The sequence below is a fragment of the Chiroxiphia lanceolata genome, chromosome 3 (genome assembly GCF_009829145.1).
Source record: "Chiroxiphia lanceolata isolate bChiLan1 chromosome 3, bChiLan1.pri, whole genome shotgun sequence".
In the NCBI taxonomy this organism is placed as follows: domain Eukaryota; kingdom Metazoa; phylum Chordata; class Aves; order Passeriformes; family Pipridae; genus Chiroxiphia; species Chiroxiphia lanceolata.
The window spans coordinates 48,315,714-48,340,935 of NC_045639.1; the positions used below are offsets into that span (position 1 = coordinate 48,315,714).

General features: G+C 45.5%; 1 protein-coding gene across 1 annotated transcript in view; it reads right to left on the reverse strand.

The window, feature by feature from the left end:
- The window catches only part of FNDC1 (fibronectin type III domain containing 1), a 67,592-nt gene extending 42,642 nt beyond the window's left edge, over window positions 1-24,950 (reverse strand). Inside the window, exon 1 of the mRNA XM_032684189.1 lies at window positions 24,931-24,950. The gene's annotated coding sequence lies outside the window, so the exon portion shown is untranslated. The remainder of the gene's footprint in view (window positions 1-24,930) is intronic.
- Between the last annotated feature and the right edge of the window lie 272 nt (window positions 24,951-25,222).

Here is a 25,222-nt window from a genome sequence, read left to right on the forward strand (position 1 = left end):
ATATATGCCAGAAGTAGGTATTTTTCCAATATTTCTGCTCAGTAACACTTTCTATAACCAAAATGCTCACTGGTCTTGATCTGTGGACAAGTTTGCATCTTCTTAGACACTCCTAACACACATTCTTCTATTAAATTACCATTTGGAAAGAATCATAGCAACTCTCAGAGCTATTTGCAGAGCTTCTCTTGAAACCCCTGTGAGAAACACAAGGCTTCAGTGTTGATGAGGTGTGTAACATATGCAGGGAACCGCACAGTTGCAGGGAACTCTGCTTTTCTACTGAAATACTGGGCAGCAGCTCATCATGGTAAACCATGCCTTTTTATTTTGCCTAAAAAGACATGGATATCAGTTTAAACACATGGACAGACTTCAGCAGCTTGTCTCTTTTGGTAGTGCTCCTCATCACCTCAGCAAAATGAAGCAGCTATAAAAGTAGATTAATCAGCCAATTAAGCTGATTTTACAAACCTTTTTTTGTTGCCAGAGCAGGGTATATTAGTGGATCACAGCAGTGGAACTGGTCCCAGGTGTTTAACAAATAATAAATGCCTTTTGCTTGACAATAAATATAGTTGCTTTCATGAGGGTCCCTGACCACTTTCCAAGGAACATTCTCAGTCATGTACTCTATTAAAAGAAAACACCTGCTCCTAAGTGATTTCTTTTTTTGGCTTTCCTGAGTAGTTGCACAACACAGATTTCAAAAGCCCGTGAGTCAGTGATTATACAGTCACAGATCCTTCATTCACAGTACCACCATGGAGAACTGAAAGAGGGCAAAATCCAAGTTGGAATGGACACCTAGACATCTCTTCTCAACCTTCTGTTGAAAGACAAACTATCTCCAACACTGGAGAGGAGGCCAGACCTGGCTTTCCCTAGCTCACTCTTCAAAATCTCTCAGGATGAAGATGTCACAGCCTCCCTGGGGACCTGCTCCAGTGCTGCACCACCTGCCTATGGTGAAAGTTTTTATCACAGAATTATTTAGGCTGAAAAACCTGTTTAGGTTAGTTCAACCGGTAATCCAGCACTGCCAAGTCCACCACTAAACCATGTTCCTAAGTGCCATATCTCCATGTCTTTTAAATACCTCCGGGGGTGGTAACTCACCCATTTCCCTAGGCAGTCTGTTCCACTGCTTGACCACCCTTTCAGTGAAAAAAATTTCCTAGTATCCGATTTAAGCCTCCCCTGGCGCAACTTGAGACCATTTCCTCTTGTCCTGTCGCTTGCCACTTGGGAAAAGAGTCCGACCCCCACCTTGCTATAGTCTCCTTTCAGGTAGTTGCAGAGCAATAAGGTCTCCCCTTCTCCAGGCTAAACCACCCCACCACCCTCAGCTGCTCCTCACAACACTTGTGCTCCAGACCCTTCACTATCTCTGTTGCTCTCCTCTTCCAGCACTGCAATGTCTTTCTTATAGTGAGGGCCCGAAACTGTATACAGTTTTTGACGTGTGGCCTCACAAGTGCCAAGTACCGTGGGATGACCCCTTCCCTGGTCCTGCTGGTCACACTACTTTTGATACATTTCCCTAATGTCCAACCCAAACCTCCCAAACTGCTACTTGCAGCTGCTTCCCAGCATTAGAATAATACATGGGCCCTGCCACCAAGAAGTGGCTCTCTTGCATCCTCCTGTCAAGTAGTGGCTCTCTTGCATCCTCCTGTCAAGTAGTGGTTGGCTGCTGAGGGATGTTGCTCTGTCCTCCTGCTTGTCAGATTACCTGCCCCACTCCCTCATCCTCCCATTGTAGCCCATGTGCCATAGGCAGCCACCACCTCCACAGACCTCAACATCTCTCTTGAGTGTGCCAGCCTTGGCCACAGGGAAGGAACATATCCCCTCGACCAGCCACACTTTCCCAGGTGCCTGTAGTTTTTGCCAGGCTGCAGTGCAAGCACACTATGCTGGTTTCTTCTCAGCAGCCCCACAGGCTCACTGGCCCAGGGTAGCTGGAAGGAACACTGCAGCCCATCAGCTCTGCTTCCCCAGTGAAAGCTGCAGCTTTCATCTGGAATTAAAATATAGAGTTGTAAGGGACAAAGGATACAAAAGGAATCAGCCCAGCCAGGGAGCCATATGGAAAGTAGTCAATCTAAAACAAATGTGTTTAGGCAAAGGGAACTTCATCTGCTCTAAAGCTGAATGCAGGGGATCAGCTGAGATTTTAAAACCAGGGCTTTCCAAGGCTTCCATTACTTTCCTCATGGTAGCACCACACTCTACTGCTCATTTCTGTTCCCATTTCACTAGTTAATTCCAGTTTCTGTTTATCTTTCCTCATCACAGTTTGACCAGCAGGAATCTGAAGGCATCCAGAACGGAACTATCAGAAATGGTTTAAATGGCTTTGCTGATAACTGCTGACCCATCAAAACCAGCATTTTTGTGTGAAGTCTGTGTCAGACTTCACAAGAAAGGGATTTCTCATTAAAAATGAAGAGCTGCCACAAGACCTTGCCACAGCCATCAGTCTGGTCTGGGATAAGGGCCTGAAAGTCAGGACCTTCAGCCACACAGAGGAAGAAGATGCAGCTGGGCTCACACCTCCTCCTATGAGCACCTGCTGGGCTTCTGTCCTGTCAGGCTTAGCCATGCCAAAAAGGGAGTGTTTCCCAGTCAGGACATTTCCCACTCCTTAAGTTCCCCACAGGACATAAAGTCACTGTCTTCTGCAGTCACAGCCCTTGCACATCAGCATTCTCTTGCCCTGGTCTCCTGCTCTTGTCTTGGCTCCAGGAAAGAGTCTGGATTTCCACAAAGAGGATAACCCTGGGACTGTAGAGACTAAGCAACAAAAAAGCTCACTGTGTACTAAGACCAGAGTTTGGTCCTCCTGGCCAGGCTCATTCATCTTCAAAAAACCCAAGCCAACCAACCAACAATAACAACAACAATAACAACCCCACCACATACACAGAATTGTCCCAAACAAGCTACACTCATCAAGGAAGGGATGGGAAGGGGAAGAAATAAATCCCATGCATCATTTAAGTCATTCAACTTCCAAAGTAGCCCCTTCCTGTGAGGATACTGAACTCACCAGGAACAACAGCCTTGAACAGTCTTAAAAGAATTAGAAGAGGCTGCCACCACAGGTCAAGCACTATGAGGACACATCCCATCACCTTCCTGCATCACTAGGATACCATTCACTGTACATCTAGGTGCTGGATGTGAACCTGGAGATGGCATGATCTGAACCCACCCAAAAGACTATGCAGTGGATTTTTGTCACACTGGGCTAAAGAAAGCAAAACCTCTCGAAAAATCAAAGCATCATTTCAATCCTAGACCAAGGGAGACAAGAACAGGTCCAAGAAAAGGGGTGTGGAAAGGAGGAGTTGAAACAGGGGACAGTGAAGTCAGTGAAAGATCTACTATAATAATATTAACGGTGACACAGAAATAGAACACACACAGAAACCTGAAGCAGAGAGGGAAGAAACTGAGAAAAGGCTAAGAGTGAAATAGCGTGGGTGGAAAGGAGGGAAGGATGAGACAGAGCTGGAGCCACTGGATGCTGGGCTTCATTCACCTTCGACACAGCCCTGCACAAATCTTCCAGCCTCCCCCAAACACCTTAATGTGTCAATAAAAATTGCCTCTCTTAAGCACAAATATCCACTAGATATACAAGTACAGCAATCTCAACAACAGTAATGTGGACATCTGTAAACGAAACCTTCCTTCTCAAGGAAGAAAAGACACATCAGATTCTATCTGTGAGTTGGCACTCTCAGTGATGCAGGAAGCGACAGATCTAACAACAGGGGAACCAAGCACAGAAATCCCAGTATCTTCCTCACTATCTGGCATAACACATTCCCATGTCACATAGGATGGATACATTGTACTGCTGCTCACTTGCAGCATCAATTCCACAGCTTCACTGAGGCCAGCTGAGTCCAACCTAGATAAATGGCCATCCAGTAGCGGCCCAGGACACCGGTCACTTTTAGGGCCCTGAGCGGTGGGGAACATTTTCACCGCTTCCCTGGGCTGCAGTCTGATTCTGCCAAACATCTCTCCCTACCTTTTCAAATGGTCCTAAACTTGGACAGGCTGCCAGCTTCTCAGCAGAAGATTGCCCCATCAGGTCCCAAAACAAGATTTCATGTCAGCATGGAAGCTGCACAGCTGACAGCTACTACAGTGCTTGTGGTTTATCCTTTCAGAGACAGTAGATATGACCTTTACAAAGGAGTACAGGGCTGCAGTTGTCTGTTCCCCATCTAATACCTACTCTGGCACACCAGGAACTCAACTGGATTTCAGCAACTTTGGATGAGGTCCCAACTCCATAGAAATGAAAAAGCTAAGTCTTTGGATTCTTTCACTCCCAACCTCCTTCATTTTTCTAATAAATTCCATCAAGCTACCAAGTGCGTGATTCAATTGACAGCTGATTCTTCCTCATCTAACCATTATTTACCCCGTACATATCTCTTAAGTATTTTTTCACTTCTGTTCCAAAACTGATTTAGCAGTTTTCTGGACCTCCACTCTGGCCAAACTAAATCAACCAGCAATCATCTTCAGAACTAATCTAAAGAGCTACCTGCAATTAAATAAAAATAAAATCCTTTTCTATATTCTGGAAAATGAGAAAGAGTCACTCCCTTGTATTCTCTTCAGTGCAGAAATCCAACATTACCTAGAGCTACAGGAATTTGTGTATAGTATCTTGACCTCAAAAAAGCAGGGCTGATTAAAGCCTTGGTATTGATTTTTCACAGATTAAATGTCCACTAGTATTGCCAAAATTTCTGTCTGTGTCAATACTGTAGGAGAACAGTTTACAAAAGCATGAGGTCTAAGCTGACATTAAAACATCCTCTAAACAACCACACAAGGAGGTAGCTTGCACTTGCCAAATCACACAGATTCTTCAGAGGGTCTCATCAATTATCTAGCAAAGAAAAACAAAACAGCTCCAGAGGAAAAGGGATAGCCCCTAGTAATCAATCGATAACTGTGGGGAAAAACATACCAAGCACCCCAAATCTATTAAGATATAAGCACAAAAAAGTAGTTGACATTTGAGGTCACAAAAAATCAGGTATTTCAATTTACTATCATAAGTCTGTGTACAAATTTTTCCTATTGTCTTCCCTAGTCTGTAAAAACTTCTCTACACTTTGCTTCTATGTGCCATAACTTCAGGACTGGAAAACTGGACCTATAAAAATGTGTTCTGCTGCACAGAGGACACATACTTGGCACAGTAAGTAGACAACATCAATACATTTTATAAACAACAATCAATTTCTCTTTTCACTTCAGGCAGAAGTCTGGGAGACTAAGCCCAGTGACCCAGCCATATGCAAAGTAACAGCTTGAAAGCAGAAGTTGTAACTGCTTAGAGACAACAAAGTCATCAGAAGGCCAAAAATGGCAGCTTTCAAATGAAATCCTGCAATGGGCAACTTGACCAAAAATCATCATTGTCTGCACTGCAACAACTAACTGGTGGGATTTTTTGTTTATTTGGGTTTTTCGGGGGGGGGGGGGGGGGAGGAGGAAGGGTGTGGTTTGGTTTTATTACTATTTTTAAATTAAGTTCTAAGCATCAAATGAGACTTACTGACTCTGGAGCCCGAATTTAAGACTACTGCTGATTTACCAGACAAAACAGTATGGAAGATCAAATAAAATGCGCTGAACTGCTCAGTTCATTCATCCTCCTCAAAGATCTTTGTCTTAAGAAGTCTTTAACTGCTCCCTAAGCTCAACCAATTGTCCTCTGAGGTAAGAACTTTGCACCACTGCCAAGGTGCAATCCAGCTGAACAACTCGGTTTACCAACACCTTATAGCATTCCTCTCAAAACCCCTCACTAGGACTAAGAATAGTACCTCAGCCAGAGATGGTTCCTAGATCTCTGAGCTATTTCTTTGGGAAACAATATTCCTCTATACCATGCATTCTCATAAGTGTCCAAGTCTGGATATCACCACAAAGGTATCAGCTGTACTTGTAGCAAAAAATGATAGTGAATTAATGAACAGGAAAAAAAGAGGCACTACCTTTTGATTCTTCATCTGGCAACTCTAAATTTAATTCCATTTGTGAGGCAAGACTCTTTGTAAAACATTCGCACTCCTAAAACCTATTGTATTGGCCAGTCCTAAATGCAACTGCTTGATCAGTGACACTAAAGTTCAGAACACATGTGGCCAACACATCTTAAGACAGCTCTACAACTACCCCTTTTTTTGACAGCTTGTGAAACAAAGGCAGGCATCTGCCCAGGGGTGCAGAAACACTGAGCAATGCCAGCCCCACAGGAGGCACCAGGAAAGCCGGGGAGTAAAGCCTCACACTCATGTGGCAGTGTTCATGTACTGGCTCAATTATGGCCCAACCTTCTCCAGGAAAAAATTTATTGTTTGCAAAAATACTTCGCAACACTCCGTTCTTCTTCATGCCCCCAGTGGGCACTGTTTTCCAAACGGTGCTCTACCCCTTCCAGTAGGTAAATCACTTTGTATGTTGGCTTTAAGGGTTGGGACAATTCTGATATGCCATTTTGGTTTTTCACCCGATTTGAAACAGATTATTAAACAAAGTGTATTTGAAAAGGAGAAAGCAGAGCTTTACTAGTAAAGCCATGCGTCTAAAGCCCTATAGTCCTTAGTGCAGCTTATGGCTCTCAACCCAGTTGTTATTCATGAACAGGAAAAGCAAAATGTCATTTTACCATAACTGAAAAAGATGGGGGAAAGAAAACATCCCATCTTTCTCATTCAGCAATCCACAGAGAAGCAGCTTTTCTCCTCACCTTCACATACTCTCACTGTTAACTACTGCCATACAGCTATCTGCAAGCCACATCATCAGAAAAGAAGAAAGAGGACAGATATAATATCACAGGAAAATACTTGTTTTCCACCCAAAAATTAATGCACTGTGTCACTTTGGCAAAGCATTACAGGATATTTTGTTTTAAGTTGACGGTTTGATGCAAGTTCTGTTGAGAAAATGTGAACAATTCTACCAGCTTCAATGAGGACTGGACTGGGGCCATCCCAAGAAGTGTTCACTCTGCAGAGATATTTCCTGCAGTCAGTGAGCCAGCTCAAACAGTGCTGATGTGGCCCTCTGAACGGAGATGTGCTAACTGCTCTAATTCCACAAGACCCTGGACTCAACAATTTACTTCAGACCTGCCATGGCACAGAGCAGAGCACTAGCTCTAGTGGGGATCTTCACTAACGTGTAAATGCCTAAGTATATGACCAGAGAAAGTAGGACAGAAATGGGACAACAAATACACCATCAGGCTTACTGCATCAGTAGGTCCCCTAGCATTTTAAACCACACTGTTAGCCTTGTCCTTATGTGAGCTGATCAACTTTTTCAATGCCTCTAATTTATACTCTCAGTATCATATCTCCACCTGGAAATAAGCTAATCAGTTAAAGCAGTGGAAGCGACACAAATCCTTTGTTTCTTGTAGGAAAAAAAAATCGACTAGCACATTTCCACACACTTCTCCTTGGGTGCAGAAACTGGGACTGGAACGCTTTAGTTCCTGCAAAGCACAACGAATGTGCGCCATAATTCATCAGGCTCCAGTCAGGAGTTTTGGGCAGAGGATCAGTATCCAGTGGTAATGTCTGATTCAAGGAAAGCAATTCATTATACATCTGTAGAGGAGTCACCTGGCATCCAGAGGACATTCTTTAAATTGACAGCATCAAAAGAAATTTCCAGTGCTCCCTTTAAAGAACCCTCTGAATGCTAAGCACAGTGGACCAGGGCATTTTCCAAACTCAGCAATGCATTTCTGCACGATTAATACACGCATTACGACTTAAGAACAACCAACAGTGACTTACTGAAGACTTCACGTTCTCCCACTGATGCCCATGCACAGGTTTGCTTCTGCACCAGCAACCTCTGAAGGGAGCCCTCTGAGGTTGTAGCTCAGCCTCTCTAGCGCACCCACTGACTTTGGATACCTCATGTCTGGGCTTCTCCAGTGACCAAACTATTACGGTGGCAAAAGCCCCCAGAAACACCACAGGGGCTGCCAGAGCCCACTGCAGCCATGGCCCTGGCCTGCAAACACCCATTCAGGGTGTTGTGGAGCACCTGCCTCCGCAGAGAGTTGGAGGAAAGGTGGTATCGGAGTGACAACAGCTTTGGGGGCTCCTTGTGGAGACAGAGCAGGTGAACACAGCTGGTAAAGGTATGGAGTTGCCCTGACCATTTCTGACCACCCCCAGGCTAAGCTGGGTGACTAAGAAGCACTTCTGCTATAAGAGCAGGAGGATAAAGGAGTCATAACAAGTGTAATTCAAAATACTTTCCCATTCAGATCCCCTTCTGCTATCCTGACCCTGGACATTACCTCCATTCATTCCATACATGGCAGAGCAATCATGTTCAAAGTCATAACTAGTCTGTGTCCTCCTCTGCAAGCATCATGTCTCCATTATCAAACACATGCCCTAAACCAAGATGTTTTTCTAACAGTTCAACATCATGTAAGCTTGGAGGGCAGCTTGTGGCTTGACCAGGGTTTTACAAGGCAGAACATCCATGAGCAGTACGGCTCTGTGGGATGCCACAGCATCTGTACCAACAACAGCTTCATCCCCGCCTTTCCTGACATCCAAAATGATATATGTACATACTTTACTATGATAGTATCTGGTAGCAAAAAGCATTCCAATACTATTCCAGACCATGAAAAAGAGCCTGGTAGCTGGTCCATAAATCATAACAACAATTTTAACATTTACCCTCAACGGACTTTTTGCTTAACTTGCCAACCATATGAACAGCCTTCCATGAGTTCTGCTGCAGAAAAAGTGTGTATTGCTCCCTCTAATGCAGGCAGAGGATTCAGCATTCCCAGTTTCCTCTGGGCATACTCCAGCACTGCCACAGGGACAAAACTGCAACTTTAATCTGGACTTTATTGATTTTCTACTGTTTAAGCTTTTTAACACTAACATTTGTGAAAATGAGATATACATATAATAATAAAGATATTTATTAGTAATACGCATGTGTGTGGAGCCTTCATGACGAGAAAGAGACAAAAAAACCCCATAGTCCAGAAGAATTAAGAAGGTGGGTTTGTCAGTTCTCCTGCCTGCACAGCTTGGCCCTTGGGGCTCCTTGTTGCCACCCACATAACATGCATGGTCCGGGCTGCAAAACACATGGTTTACATCAAGCCACGTTTAGCTCCTGGAGAACTACAACCACTGCTCAGCTCAGCAGCTACTTCTGGAGAGTAAAACGTGAAACTCATTCCAGTAGCAAGCCTCCCTGAAAGCTTCCAAGCATAAGGCAGTGAGATGGATATGAATGGATATAGCATAGACTGTAAATCAGGTATGGTATGTAGGGCTATATACCCCTCTAAACTAAAATCTTCAGTTGCTAAGAGAAAAGGAAGCAACGTTAATGAAGAATGTACTTTGTATGTCATAAAAACTTCATTACTCCCCACTCCCTAATAAGCAAAAAATGGAAAAAGCTGAACATCTGGTAGACCCAGTTCGGAAGTGTTTTTAAACCAGCTACTCCAAAAGCAGCATTGGAAAAGTCCTTTTAAATCTGCTACTCAAACTATCCCTTTGCCTAGATACGTCTCCACCTGGCTGTCTAATACTAACTCACATTGATAATACTCTGTTTCTCCTCGGGATTCTCTTTGATGCATCTTTCAGGTCCTGATAGTATTAGCTTGCTTACATTGAAGTATTTGAAGTTCTTCATCTGGTGGAAATAATTTTGTTTCTGGGGGATTGTTTTCTTTGACATGGCTCAACTGTATCAGCCAGAGGTACTGTGAAAACAACTGACAACATAAGGATTTTTCTTTCTATGCAGGACAGAGCCACAATTCTGACTCCAGCTGTTCCTTCAGAGTCCAGAAAACAGAGGACAAGAGCACAGCTGGATTAGGTGGTATCATCAGCAGAATAAGGCTTATAGCCTTTAGGTTTTCGTAACAAATAAAAGTCAAATCTATAATATTTGAGTAAGTTTCAAGTGTATATACAGGTCGCCTCTTAATCTTCGTTACTGACTTCAAGCCTAACCTTTTCCAAGCTTAAAAACGGAAGGGTGTAAGGAGGGACTCGACCTCTGTGGTACTTCAATTTGACCCAAAGCTTCCTGGCTTCAGTGGGAAACTCGACTTTATCATGCCTGTCACTGGAAATTTGGGTTGCAAGAATGGGAACTTACTGATTTTACAGAAAATCAAGTTTATAGTAAAGCTTATCTATTTCTTTTACATCAACAAAGAGGCATGGTGTGAGGTGTCAATGGACCTAATAAAGCCACTGATTCCAAACAATTCTGTGCATATGCCTTCAACCTCTCATCCTCAGGATAGAGGGGATATTAGTGCTTTTCCCCTGCTGACACTGTACTACCTCACAGGACTCCTGGCTGTCTCAGCTGGCAGCTCCTGTGACACTCAGACTCTTCCTAGTGCACAAGAAACCCACATTTCTTGGCTTCAGTGGATATTCAATTGCAGAAATAGCACAAATATCAACTTACAACATCTTAAGCCCTGTTTCAGAGATAAATCAGAGCCTAAGGGTGCTTTAAGTTGTGCCCTCTGAATTTAATCTGACTGCAATCACAAACACAACAAAAATACAGGATAAAGTTAAAACCAAGATTGTTTTCCTCTACATAATTTTTGTACAGACTGCTCTCTAGCTTTAGTCAGAAGTTCAGTAAGTGGAAAGAAACCTGCCTGAGAAAATCAGAACATGAACCCATACCAAGCAACTCATGCCAGGCAAGACATTGTATGGAATACAAACACACCCTTTCAAAGAATGGTCTTTCCACACTGTGTTCATGACTGTAGCCATCACATCCTTTTCACCTCCAATTTGTTCTTGCGTCCATATTCATGTTCTTTTTTTACTCTAAATTGAGGTAACTTTTGTCTTTCTGACAGTCTAAGATGAAGCACATATATTACCGCAAAACCACATTAGGAAAGTAAAGAGCAAACATAGCATTGCCACAAAGCTAAGTCCTACAATTTGGTTAGTCTCCTCTTTAAAGTAAGGGACACCTGACTCATACTGCTTTTTTATGTATATTTTATGTATATTTTTTATGTATATTTGCTGTCAAAACAGGTATGGAAAATACACTGTCCATTGAAGAGAAGAGGTGGACAGAACAGAAGAGAAACCTACCACATAGTTCTGTATATTTGAAAGTCACATTTTCCCTGACTTCCACCTGCATGCATGTACCATCCTCACACTCTCCTCACAGCCACCACTACAAAGCCTGGGGCCTTTAACAGCATTGGCCCTGGATGCACTCTTCGATCAATGTCAAATCAACTTGTTGGTGTCACAAGAGGTAACACTCTCCCTACCGTAGAGAACTACGCTTTAAGCCCAGTTCACATTGCTTTCTCTAAGTGCTTGAGAAAGCAGGAGAAGAAATATCCCCTGAGAGATTCACAAGGCAGCAGGATCCCCCTGAGCAACTCCCTGGCTCCTCAGGGTAGACCTAAGGACACCCATGCATCCATGTGTCACAGGTGCCCAGGGCAAACTCACGGATTTCAACAGGTCCTTCCACTGCAAGGTCCTGGAAAGCAGGGCTCCCCTTTGCTCTCCACCACCCCAGTCTGCTTGTCTCTCAAACATTTTGAAGACTGTCAGGGGTGTGGAGATACTGTAAGTGTCCTTGGAACCCAGGTAGGATTTGGCTGCACAAGCCATATGGATTTTGGCTGCGCAAGCCACATGAGCAGCAACAGTCTCATTCTCCTCTTAAAACTTGGCAATTTTATCTACAAAAGCAGTCATGAAGATAATACAAAACTTGCACCAGGATGGATATTATCCCTCTCATAAAGTACACTGACTTCCACACTGCGAGCAGACACTTCTGAGATATAATGTGTTTCTATATAATGTGTTTCTATATAATGTGTTTCTAATATACATGTGTTTCTACAAGAAAGAATTGACCCCTGGTACAAATACACATGGTAAAATCCACCATGGCAACAGGAAGAAATTACATCAGCTGCTAGCACTGCTCCATTTAACTGAAATTTCTGATGGTTTCATGAAAACATGGAATACAACAAAATATTTGCTCAGACTGACTTAATCTCAGTGGCTCGCTCATATACTGAGAAGCTGCCACTGAGGAAATGCTTTCTTTAGAGATTTCCACAAGAGGCATGATATGCAGAGCTTTTTTTAAGTTGAACATGAAACTAATACTTCTCCACCCACAGCTAATGTCCACACAGGTACAGCTAGGTGGGAAGAATGACCCAGCTGTACAGGATTACAGGCCCACAAATGTCCTTCTCTCCAGCACTGACACCAGCATGGAACATGCACAATGCCACTCTGCCCAGACTGGACATGGATACTGGTTCTGCAGCCTACCTACATTTATTCTCACCCCCATGCAGGCTTGCAGATGAGCCAGTTTATTCCCTCCTAGTTGAACCTCAAAGGATGCCCACAGGCGAAGTAGTAAAAAAAGAGTGAGTATTGTTTCTAGGTTGTCATGCATCCCCTCCACCATTGCTCCTCACAGCCTGAGTGAGCTTTGAAGTGAGTTGGCAGGGGACACAAGACAGAGCCAGAGCATGCGCTTCTGTGAGCCAACCTCTGTCCTGCTTCCCACAGGTATGGCCATAGGTCTCCAGTAAGGAAAACACACCTATTAAAATTGTTCTGCTCATTAGGAGGCTAACTAAACCATGGCAGCATCTTTATGCTGTGCACCTGGATTACTTCTTGTGAACCTAAATCTTCACTCCATTGCTCGCCTTTTACATCAGTGGAATCTTATGAAAGTCAGTGGCATGTTACAGAAGCAGTCAAGTGAAGAGCGAGGCCCTGCTCACTCAATGGCTGAAGAAAATGTTGTGTATCATTTTTCTGATGGGAGATACGGTCTAGGCCTATGGAAAGTCACAGCAGGCAGTACAGTTCTCTTTCTGCACTAGCTTTCACTCCAACCTCATCACACAGTGGTTACCCACATCCATAAGGCACAAAGCTTCACATGCTTAGTTCATATTATTCACTTTATATGGGAATTTTATTTTTAATTAAATACTCCTATTCAAACACCCAATTTCCATCCAAACTTCTCTCAACTATTGGCTGCTGGACCTTCATCCTCAAAGCAGGAGAGAAATGCTAGCTTACTCTGTATTGGTTTGTGATGGGTTGTGGGAGGAAACTGACAACTCTCAGACACCTTCACCTTTACATCCCTGCTCTGAAAAACCTGTCTTGGGTGCTTTAACAGTCAGCAAATGGATTAGATCAGTCATTTGTGGACACAGCAACAAGTGATAACCAAGCCACAACTAGTAAAAAACTCACGGCTTCAACTGTTATTTAGATACCTTGGATTTTGAAAATTCAAAAAAAAATGGTGATTTTCACATACACAGACACCCAAGCGAAAAAAAAAAGGGGAGGGGGAAAGATGATCAGTAAGGTATTTCTGAAATGAAGATTGTGTTTGAATTCAGAGTGTTGGCAGTCTGGATGTTGTGGCTCTGCTTTTAGTTCATTGTTTTATGCATATCACAGACATCATCAAAATCACCCTCAAGCATCATATTTGCCTGAGGGGAGGTTGGTTTACACCTCTTTTCAAAACCAGCTCAATATATCAAAATTTGCTCCCTTACCTGGTAAAGTAGCACAGATTTTTTAATCTACTGGAGATTCACATGTTTATGTAAAGTCTTTCCATTCCATCTCTAGTTGAAGTGCACGTTCAAATTTCCACTAGAAACTGCCAAAAATGCCTCAGACGCACAAAGTCAGAGAGCAGGAATTCAGGCTTCATCGTGAATTGAAGGGAAAAAAAAGTTAAAACACTTAATTTTTATTTCACATTGCAAATCTTTCATAATCAGAAAAGTTAGTTTCCCAAGGTAAAGGTTTGCTGAGAACAAAACACAGGCTCAATATTAACCTCTGCTCTTTCATCAATAAGTCTCAAAGATTAAGTTTCTTCACAGAGGTGTACATTGGAAAATGTACATCCTAAAATAACAGTGTCTTTGTTTCTTCTTCTCCACGGAAAATGCAAATGAAACCACTAAAATGTTATTTATCTACCTGTAATATAAAACTGTTCACAATTCATGTCTTGAAATAATACCAGTCCTGATTCTTCTAAATAACTTTATTACACATTATTTATTGTAAAATATCTTTCAAAAAGTATATACGTAGCTTTGTACCCTAAAAGGGAAGCTGGTGGCACACACTCCAAGGCTCCTGAAGTGCAAAACTCATACATACTAGGTAAAGTGCATGCCAAGGAAATGGCCAGAATAGTACTATTGCTATTCTTAGGAGCTCTGCATTAGGTTGGGCTCAGATAGGCACAGATCTTCATTACTTCCAAAAAGTAACCTTCTGCAGCCATATTCAAAGCAATGTCTTCATGCAAAGCCCTGGGCTGTTTTACACGTTATAGATAGTTCTTTCATAGCGGAGCAGACATGACTGAGACACATGGCAGCAGCCACTTGAACTCACCACACTGTGGTTTATCAACTACTAGCTGGGATAGTTGGCAAAGATTTTACCCAATTAGTACCCTTGAAAAGCATCTGAACATAAGCACTCACACTGAAGATGCACTCAACAGCTCTGCAGGTTTGTAAAAGAGAATCTATGTCATCTTCCTTGGTTTAGCCCAGGGATATCTAGAACTGAAAATACACATATCTACAAAGCAACTGATGTTTTGGTCTCCAATGTTGAGGTGCAAAACCTGTGGCTTCTCCCCACACAGCACAGAATATCCCTGACCAGTGGGATATACAGTAAGAAGAACCTCTGGGGAAGAAAATCAACTCTTCCTGTTAACAAAGCCTCTGCAGAAATCAGGAGAGCAAGTCTCAGAAAGAACTTCCAGAATCTTTAACATGCCACAGCTAGCAGACTGCTAGAGCCATACATTACCAATGTACATGGACTCCTATTTTATGTTATTCATGTATCACTGTTTGAACACCCAAAGCAGGAGATTTGGAAGGAGGGATGGAGTGAAAAGGTGTACTCTCTCTGACTGCTGCCAAGGTGACCCTCTGACACTAAGCTGGTGCTGGTTGCAGTTCAGAGGAGTGAGTGAAGCTTTCAAATACCAAAACATCTACCCGGCATTTCCCACTTTGCTTGTGAGCTCTGAACCACCCATCACCAACACTGGTGACCTACAATTCCCCCTCTCCTCAACCCTACAACAAGCTCTTGATGAAAACCAGTCCTTAGTTCTATGGTAGTAATATCTTCTACTGTCACGGAGCTTTGGCTAGATCTGCATGGCATGTAAGGAAATGTTACTCATCAGAGTTATGGGCAGCCTAGATCTGGATGTGCTGAGTGACCAGTGCTGGGGAAGCAGCCCTGCAGTGACAGCAGAGACAAATTCCTAGCTTGGATCTCTCAAAACCAAGGCTGGCTACTTGGAGCAAGGCAAAGAAATTTGCAACCATTTACAAGTAGCTTAAGCAACTTGCTACCATTTTCTGGGATGGCCATCTGCTACCATGCAGTATCATAAACATTTTGTTAAAGCCGCAAAGCTTCCTGAAACACAGTGATTTCTTTCCATACGGAAGGGCCCCAAATTACTCAAAAGCTCCTACAGAACATTTCAAAGTTTCACTATTTGCTTTCTCAGTTTTTATAGGGATCGCTTGTAACTATAACAAAATTTTGAGGTTTTTAAAAATATATTTATACAGCACAAGCAGCAAAAATATATATTTGCAAAAAGCCAAATGGCTCCTTTCACATAAGTCTAATTTCATGGAGGCTCCTATGTTTGGATTCATAGGGTCTGTTTCTGCCACCCTTACTGCAATTATAAATAATACCCCCTCTCTTCAGGCATACTACCTTCTTTCAGAAACATCCATATTAACTCATCAGACTCTCTGATGCTTACCCCCACCAGACCCTGAGGTCCATCAGTTATCTGAGCTCTCACTTCATTCTCCATAAGGCTGAATCCTTCCTCTCTTCCTGCTGGTGTTAGAAAAAAAATCTTGTTTTCTCTTGTATTTCCTTCTCCCTTTCCCCCATCAACATATACATGGATGGTTCCTTCCCTCCACTCCCAACTAGGAGTGTGGACACCATTCCATCCTAGACACACTCTGCAGGCACAGCTGTGCCCACGCCAGCCTGCCTGTGACTGCCCCGTGCTAGCACAACGTGGGACAGCTGGCTAGTCACCACCACAAGGAAAGTCTTAAGTCCATGCAAAGCCATTTCTCTTTTAACTTCGCTTAAAGAGGTGGTCTGAAATCTACTTCCATACTTCCAAGGTTTCACGCTCATTCCCATGTCACATCATCAGCTGCAGGTTTCCAGCCCAACCTGCATGGTATGATACCAAACATGACCAGAATTCCACAATGTCTCATACCACTCATCCCTCCCTGAGGGTAGTTTAAAATGAGTGTTTGCAGAGGTGTCTGGCCCTCAGCAATGAGCACTTCCAAGGTGCATGGCACTGGGACCTGCTGGGAGGGCAGATGAGGAGCATGTATGGTCTCAGACATCTTGTGGCAATAAACTTGAACTCAGCAACCGAAACCCAGCAGCTCTGACCTGAACGGGAAGGGCTTTCATGAAAACATACACAGTTTGCCTGCTGAGCGGTCAGACCCCTGCCTCCCATTTAAGCATGTACTCATGCTCTTGGAGGACTGACTTGACTTACAGTAGCCACTAAGAGCGAAGAACAGGAACTCAATGCCCCAGCACAGCACCATCACATTGCAAACAAAATGTACATTATTATACACATCTAACATGAAAATTTGCCTTGCTAATATTTCTGTTAAAGGTTTAGATTTTCTAGGTTTTCAATACTGTTGCTATGTCTCTCAGAAGAGTTTTTTTTTCTGTTTAATTTCATTTTCTGTTGGCCTTTTTTCTTTGGAAAGACAGCAATATTGCATCTGTATACATTCAGCTTTGGGCAACTGACAGACGATATCAGTCATTACTTCTTATTTGGAAAATTTTAAGTAGAAGAGAGCAGTGGCTTAGGTTGGGCAGTTCTTCAGCATAACAGCATGGAAAATGCATTCAACTAATTTTTAAAATGCCCAATGGAGCTTGGGAAAGGTGAGATACTTTGAAAGTTTGTCTCAGACCTATGAATGAAACCAGGCCTTGTGATCCACAGTCCTCCTCCCCAGTAATATGACTTCAGACACTTATCAAATACATACATAAAAGATATATGTAACCTGAAATCAGCCTGAAGTCTCAGTCCAGCCAAGCCAAGCAGAGCCTTTCCATCACTGCCATTTGTTTTTAAATTGTTTACAGTACCTCTGGCTTTGGGAGACCAGAAACATCAAACCAATGGCACAGCTGGGACAGAGGCTGATGCAAAGCTCAGCTGACACAGGTAGTTAGGCTGCAAACACATAACCCAGAGCACTCACTCCTGCAAAGTGCAGCGAGCCTTCAGCCAAGTCACCAGATCACTGTCAGCTTCGCACTGCTACAGCCTCTTGGTGCATGAGCTGCAGGGCCATCTGCAATGCCTCTGATGCTCCAGACCACACAATTATGTCACCAAGCTCGGCATGGCTTCAAAAGGTGATGAAAGGGAAAGACATGCAGGCTGTGTGAAAGTGCAGCTCAATTGCTCATGCAGGACTAGATTCTGATGCTATTAGGTATTTCAGCAGGGTTGCCATGTGAAGCAAGACACTATCCAGCAGGAGTAACAGCATCTAAATCCAGCTCTCCATCTATCTGGCTACAGCCTGAATCCTGCAGCGCTCTCAGAGCTGCCCCAAGATCTCAGCAGCAAAGGCAAAATTAAACACTGGCTTCCCAAGGCTGAGGACACAAGGCCTGGCTGTTTCTCAGGCTGCCAGAGAGGCAGTAGGGGTGAGCACTGGGTGCTGCTCCCGCGCTCCTCTCCCTCGGCAGCAGGAGCATCCAGAGGCTCTGCAAGGGCTGGTCAGTCCGGTGGCAGGGCTCAGGCTGGTCACTGGGTATCATGAGCCTCCAGCCATAGCAGCACTTTTTGTCAGTTACATCTGCTGCTTTCCATTGCAAGAATGTTAAGGCAAACTCAGTAATCATTCCCTGTTACCAACTAAACCCTTCTGTACCTTCCAAGAACACCATTCTGAAAGAAGGGATTAAGCACTTCATAACAGAATACCAAAACAAATTATGTTGACTATTCAATTTCTCTTATTCCTGTCTTCTTTTTAAAGACCAGGAAACACCAACATTCCAGCTCCAGCAGTCCTGTACTTTTTCCCATAAAAAGTTTCAGCCAAAGTATTGCAGTCACCGATACAGTAAACACAATGACAAATAACCATTTGAAGAGCTGCCTCTTATTTTACAGCAGATGTATATATTAAGAATGACTGACTCCTCCAGTGGAAAAATAATCAGTTTAACGCCAGAAGAATACAACAGTCGGAAAGATTTGCTGGAACCAGAACTGTTGCAAGATGCCCAAGAGGACTTAATAACTATGTAATAGTGAAATAGTTGCACTGGAACAGTGAAATATGAACACACTCCACAGTCCTCAAAGAGCAATTTGCTCTGTTTAATGAAGAACTGATTTGATGACTGAGTTAGTCACTAAAGAGGGGTGATTTAAAATGCACACTTCTCCAGACCACTTTTTAACATGTACAGAGTTAAATCTGGATGTACCCTTTACGTTTTCTTCCAGGATGAAGAGAAGCTTGGACTGCCTTCCTTACCACGGGATTTCAGTATTTCATCTGATGTAACTAGCAATTTCTCTTTGCTTAGGAAAAGCTCTCTGTTTAGAGTACACAAATTCTACGTGACTTGTGTCTTTCTTCCACCTTTTCTTGCATCTCCATTCCTTGGGACTATTTGCTTTAAATACAGACCCACCAAATGCAAGCACCTACACCAAAAAGGTGACACACATGCCAGTTGATTTCAGAGGCACTGAAGAGTGCTCAACTGTGGCCACAGCACAGGGACATAACACAGCCAGGGTACACAACCCAACTTGGCACGCAGAAAAAGCTGCTGCATCCCACCACACAGACGTAATTTATGAAGAGCTAACAGCGGGCCAGAGGTTACAAGTTCCACAAGAGTGAGGTATGGTGACTGCTGCTTGAGAAATGTACAATTTAACCCAGAGAGATTTTAACCATCCTGAAAATGCTGTGAGCAGTACAAAACATGCTGAAGTTTAGAGATACGTTTGCAGAAACTCTGAGGAGAAGATCTTATATTACATCCCAAACATCAGTTCCAGGGAACTGGGGAGGAGGAACTGGCATCTGTAGAGTTACGTGACGCAGAAGCCACGTGCCTTAGGAGGGCAAGACATGGCACAAGAAGTCTGGAGAGAGGTGAGTACCAGGACCCCCTCAAGGATGAAGGAGGTGGAGGGAGCTCAGCTGCCTGCACAGGTCTTGCTGGAGACCAGAAAGAAGCACATGAGCTGTCAGTACAACCTCTCGTCTCCCCAGGCAAATGAAGAGCACTCAATGAAGGAAACACTGTGTAAACACTGATGTTGCTCTTGTTAACTCTGCTACCGGTATAGTAGTTAAGTACTTAACCATGTGGTCCACTGTGGAAAAAGTTCCTTTTCATTACAAGTTGGTCTGAAGTTTAAAGAGGAACCAGGGAAACGGGACACTTTCCGAGTGCTTGTACATTACCCAAAGGAAACAAATCCAACTATTCATTGGATGTACTGCAGGCAAATGCTGCTGGTGCCTTAAGTAAGAACAAAAGCAAGAGCTGGGATCAGAGCGTCAGTAGTCCATATAGCCAGGTACACAGGCAGGGCAAAATCCTGCTGGTCTAAATGCCTCTTTGGTAAGAGGCAGGTAGTGGAGATGCAGGACTAAACCACATTGTCCCTCTAAATCCCTAGATATCCAGGGTGTGGAGGAAACCTTGGAAACATGTGTCCCGAGACTCAGAGAACAGACAGCAAAGCAAAAGATCTCAGCAGTTCTTGCTTTTTTTAAATCTTGTGCTATTTAAGCCACTGTCTTGATCTTGGCAGTGCTTATTTTGGCACTGCAGTTTGTGAACATTCAACACAGACTGTAGGTTTTGCAGCCAACAGTGCAGCAGAATAAGCAGCAGTATAGCAAACACATATAAGAAAACATAAACGTGATTTCAAAGGCTTTATATTGGGTCGTGCATAGTGAAGGATGTTCCAGACGACCTCCCATTTCCTCAAGACACCCATCACACCTCTACTGCCCTTTAAATGGTAAGCCATACCACTCCTCAGGGACTATGGTGTTGGTGTGAACAGAGCCAAAATACAAGTTCTCAACACACATGAAGAAAAATACTTGGGTTCCTCATGAGACAGGCGGAAAGGATCTCCCCAGCTTCAGTATCTGCTGCTCCCTTCTGGATTTCACTGCCTTACAACACAGCAGTTCATCCCTGTCTCTCATGCTGGGCACGGGTACCGACTGCAGAGGCAAAGCCATGTCTCTCATCTTGAGGAATAATGAAAATACTCATAGTTCCAAATGAATTAAATTTCAGCTGCATTCAAAGGAATAAAAGCAATCATGCAGGTACAGCACACCAGTGAAAACATTGTTGCTTTAGGGAACCCTAAAACAGAAAAGACACATGGCGATTTTGGGGGTAGAAAAACACAGCAGAGAGCGCTGATAACTCCCTGAGTGATCAGTGCAGAGACTGCAAGGCTGGGAGAGCCCTCTCCAGGTTGCACGAAAGTGTGATACACCTGCAGTTTGGGGGGGGGAAATAGCAGCATGGAGCTTCCTGAGAAGGTGGCACATCAATGTCCACGTCATTCCCTCCATAGAAGTGACCGCTTCACCTGCTTAATGCATTAGCTGTCTGCGGGAGGCATAGCTAACATCAATGCTCCCTCCTCTTTCCCAGCAGAAATCTCAACGCAACAAATGGTAAATGTTCCCATGATACATGCATGCACCTAGCTATGGTTCACTTGGGCAGGAGAAAGGGAGAGTTAAGGAATAGTAATTTATGAAGACAGGTAACTCAAGTAAAACAAGATAAGCAGATCCTGACACTTCAATCCTAAGGGGGGGAAAAAAGGGTTGATTTGGCTGCAGGTTTTAGCATTTTTGGGATCACATCCAGGCTGCTAAACACAGGTTCACTCTAGAGGTCCTTGGTCAGGGAAAGGTTCCAGTCATGATTATACCTGAGCTGCAGCAGTAAAAATTTAAGAGATGCAATGCCTCATGCCAGCACGTCCAAATGCCACCTTAGCCACACTCCTGAGCACTTTCCCAGTGATAGAGAGATATGAGTGACATAAATCCCAGCTAGAGAAACCATGGGATCCAGATGTGCACCAGAAACTGTGCCTGGTAGAAATATTGCTGTGCTTCATTGATGGGAAGACAACAGCACACCTGCAGCCAGAGGTAGACAACCTGAAGCAGACATAAAGTCCAAACCAAATTATCTTGAGACTTAGAAGCCACATGTGAGTGTCATGTATGAGAAATATGTCACGTGAGCACTGAATGTGTCTGAGCTATATTAACTCATTGACAATACAGACAAAATCCCATTCCCCCTGTTAGCATGTCTTTGTCTTGCTGCATGATCTACTCAGCCCTCCTCTAATTTCTTTCTGCATAGATCAGCTTTTGAAAGCATCTTCTTAACCATATGTACAGCCAAAATCAGTCCATGTGCTGTCTGAAAAGCTGGAATTACAGATTTGGACGGCACAAGAGCTTTCATACATCTGACACACCCAGAGGCTGGTACAGAGCTATACAGTTAAGACCATTACAGCACTGTCCTAAATAACTGAGAAGATACATTCCTTAGAGCTAAGTGAAGTGGAAAATTTCCTTGGAGACCCTTCTGCTTTCTCTGTTTATGTTAGACAGTCTAGACAAAGAAGGAAAATGAGAGTTAGTGCTGCTGTCAAAAAGGCTCTTGCTCCGAGCATAGCCTTTTCAATGTTCCTCCCAAATTTCTCCCACTGGTCACAGGTGGTGCTTGAATATTGTTTGTCTAAGCAACACAGGTGGGTTTCTACAGGAGGACTGTTTTCTGCAGTCACTATCCATCCTTCCAGACATGGGATCTGGCAGCAAGCAACAAATCTCTCTTGGCAATACACAAATGGGATCTACCCTCTAAGCTGGCTACTGCACAGCACCCTTCTCTTATGCTTCTTTGGCCCAAGGGACAGCCCACAGCAAGCCTGGGCACAAGCCTCACGCTGACTTTCCACTGTGATAAACAGAACAGAGTAAGTAAAAGCACCAGCTCAGTGCCAGATCCTTACTGAAAGAAAAATCTTTCTCTCCACAGACAAAAACTGAAGGGCTTTTTCACTTCCCTGGAGCCCCTTTGCTGAGCCAAGGCAGCCTCCCTGTCTCCCAGACGTGGCACTTGGACAAAGGCTCCTAAGTGCAGAGTGGCTTTGCAACAGGTCACCTAAACAGAGCACATGGTGGAAAGGCAGGCAGGAAGGGGCCATTTCAAACAGAGCTAGAAGATGAGAAAGCAGGGCCAAGGGCAGCAAAGGCACTCAGCAATAGCTTTTACCTCTTGAGAAAGGACTCTGGAACCCACCAGCCCTCCTGCCTGAGACTGCACTTGTTCAGGGTACAGTCTGTGTCTGATGGCTTATAAAGTACTCTCTAGACTGGAGAAGGAAAGTGGTGCCCACTCAATGTGGCCAGCACACCACCAAGGGCAGGGAGCATACATGCAGCCCACATTCGGTCCTGTACAGCCACTCTGGGGTTAACAGTGCAGTATTCCCACTCCAGCAGGTTTTGGTGTGCTCCAGAGTTCCATAGCTGGGAAGCACGCAGGGCTCTGCATAACACTACGCCAAGACATTTGGGTTTGTTCAGAAATTGGCTTGTTTTTTACAGCACATTGGTGTGGGACTGCAAACAAGGAAAGACTATATGGACATTACATGCAAAATTTTCAGTGAAGTATCAGAATCCCCAATAATCACTTTAGACATTACACAGTCATGGAAGCAAGAGCCTGCCCGCCCTCAACAGCTAATACTTTTTCTCAGAGACCATGACATTTCCTATGGATGTTTCCCTCGCTAGCAGAACACAAACTCCCCTACTCCCTTCCCTCCTTCTCCTCTGACTTGCCTGCAGGCAGCCCCAGAGATCCAGTTCCCCCTCCATTTACCACTGCCACAGAGAAGCGCTATTATAAATCCACTTCCAAGACTGTGATCCCAGGCTTAACCTGGATGGGCACAAGAAGTTATGGGAAGAGAAACAGCAGTTCCAGGTTAAGCAGATCTTTCCAGTTTGTTTAGCCGCACACTAAAACTCACCAGGAACCACGGGTGACACGAGGTCCTGGGCTCTGCTGTGCAGCCCAGAGCTGCGGGGAGGGGTGGGGAGCAGGGAATGCGAGATGCTACCCTCCTTGGCTGTCTCCCCTGCAACTACAGCACAGGGCTGTAAAAGGGACAGCCACCACATCCAGAGCCTGAGAGCAGGTGTCCCTCTATCTCCCTGGCTACTGTGACACCAGCAGATACAGTCTAGTGCTGTAATCCCTCCGTATGTCCATCTATACCGTCTTTGCACCGTCTTGCTCTGGTGCAAACCCTGTGGGCACAAGCTGAGGAGATTCGGCGTTCAGCACTGTCTGCGGTGCAAACAGTGCCGCGAGGGTTGCAGTGAACGTACTCTGCTTTCACGAGGAAACGGACGGGGCAGATCCGTCACTGCTCCCCACAACCCCACCTTCAGAACAGCTTAAAACAGAGGCTGCGAGCCCGGGGAACCCTGACAGCAGCGACAGCGTCGCCCACGCTGATAAAGGGTCCGATCCACAGGACTTTGTTAAAGGGTCCGATCCACTGGACTCTGGCGGCGGGAACGAAGAAAAGAGGGATTTCTCCTGGCTTCCAGGGGATCTGCAGCGCTGGTCTGCCCGGTGTCAGTGCCGCTAACCGCGCAAGCGGGGCTCCTCCGCAGAGCCCAGACGGGACGATAGAACCAGCACGCGGTGCCAGCGGGAAAAAGGCGTCAACGGGCTAAAGGCAAGCGGGAGGTTGCCGCCCTCCGGTGCCCTCTGCTCACGTTTGTTCGCGAGCGTCCCTGCAGGCTGCAGCCCTGCGCCCAGCAGCTGCCCCGGGCGCAGCCAAGCCGTAACGGGGTAACGCGCAGGGTCCCGGCCGGTCTCCGAGAGCCGCCAGGGTCCTGTAGCCCCTCGGTGCCGGCGCCTGCCCCGCTTTGCAACCTCCCTCCCCTCTCGGGTCTCCCTCCCCGGCTGCGGGGGGCACTGAAGGAAGGGCCCGCACAAACAGGGGGCAGTGACAGGTGCCTCTGCCGCGGAGCAGGGGCAGGGAGGCGGCCCGGCTCGGTCGGGGTGACCCCGCGGTGCCGCCGCGGCGCCTGTCTCCGGGTCGGGTGGGGGCAGAGAGCGGCGCCGCCGGGCATCCCAAAGCATCGGGTCTGCCGTCAGCGCAGCGCCCCGAGCAGTCCCCCGCGCCGGGCACAGCTCCCCATCCCACACCGCCGGGCAGCTCCCGCGTACCTGTGAGGGCGGCGGGCAGCAGGGCAGCCAGGAGCAGCAGGGCGGCCCAGGGGGCGGCGGGCCCCGCCATGGGGCCGGGGGCGCGGGCGCAGGCAGCGGGAGCGGCAGCGGGAGCGGCGGGGCGCGGAGCTGCCGCCCGCCCGGCGAACGTCTCGGCGGGGTTGCCCCGCTGCTGCTGCGCGCCCCGCCGTCTCCTCCTCCCGGGCTGCCGGGACACTGCAGCGGGGCGGCCCCGCGGAGGCGGGCGCCGGCCCTCCGCCCCCCACGGCGCCCCGGCACGGCCGCTCCGGCCGCCGGACCTCGCAGCATCGCCCGCTTTTGGTGTGCGCACCTGGCTCCTGCAGGAAACATCTCCCCGGGGAGATGACGAGCTCCGAGTCTGCCCTTCGGCACCTAGGGGGGTTTCAGCTGGCCCACGCCTGTTACACACTCTCCATGCTCCCTTCTGTCTTGTCCCCTGTCGCACTTCGCCCTCCCAGCTGGGGTGGGCATTCAGCCCTGCGGGGGCACAGAAATTCACATGCAGTACAGAACTTTCTACTCAGGGTTCTCTTTCCTGTGGAAACTAAGCAAAAAACCCAAATAAACAAACAAAAAAACAACTAAATATGCATTACAGTTCT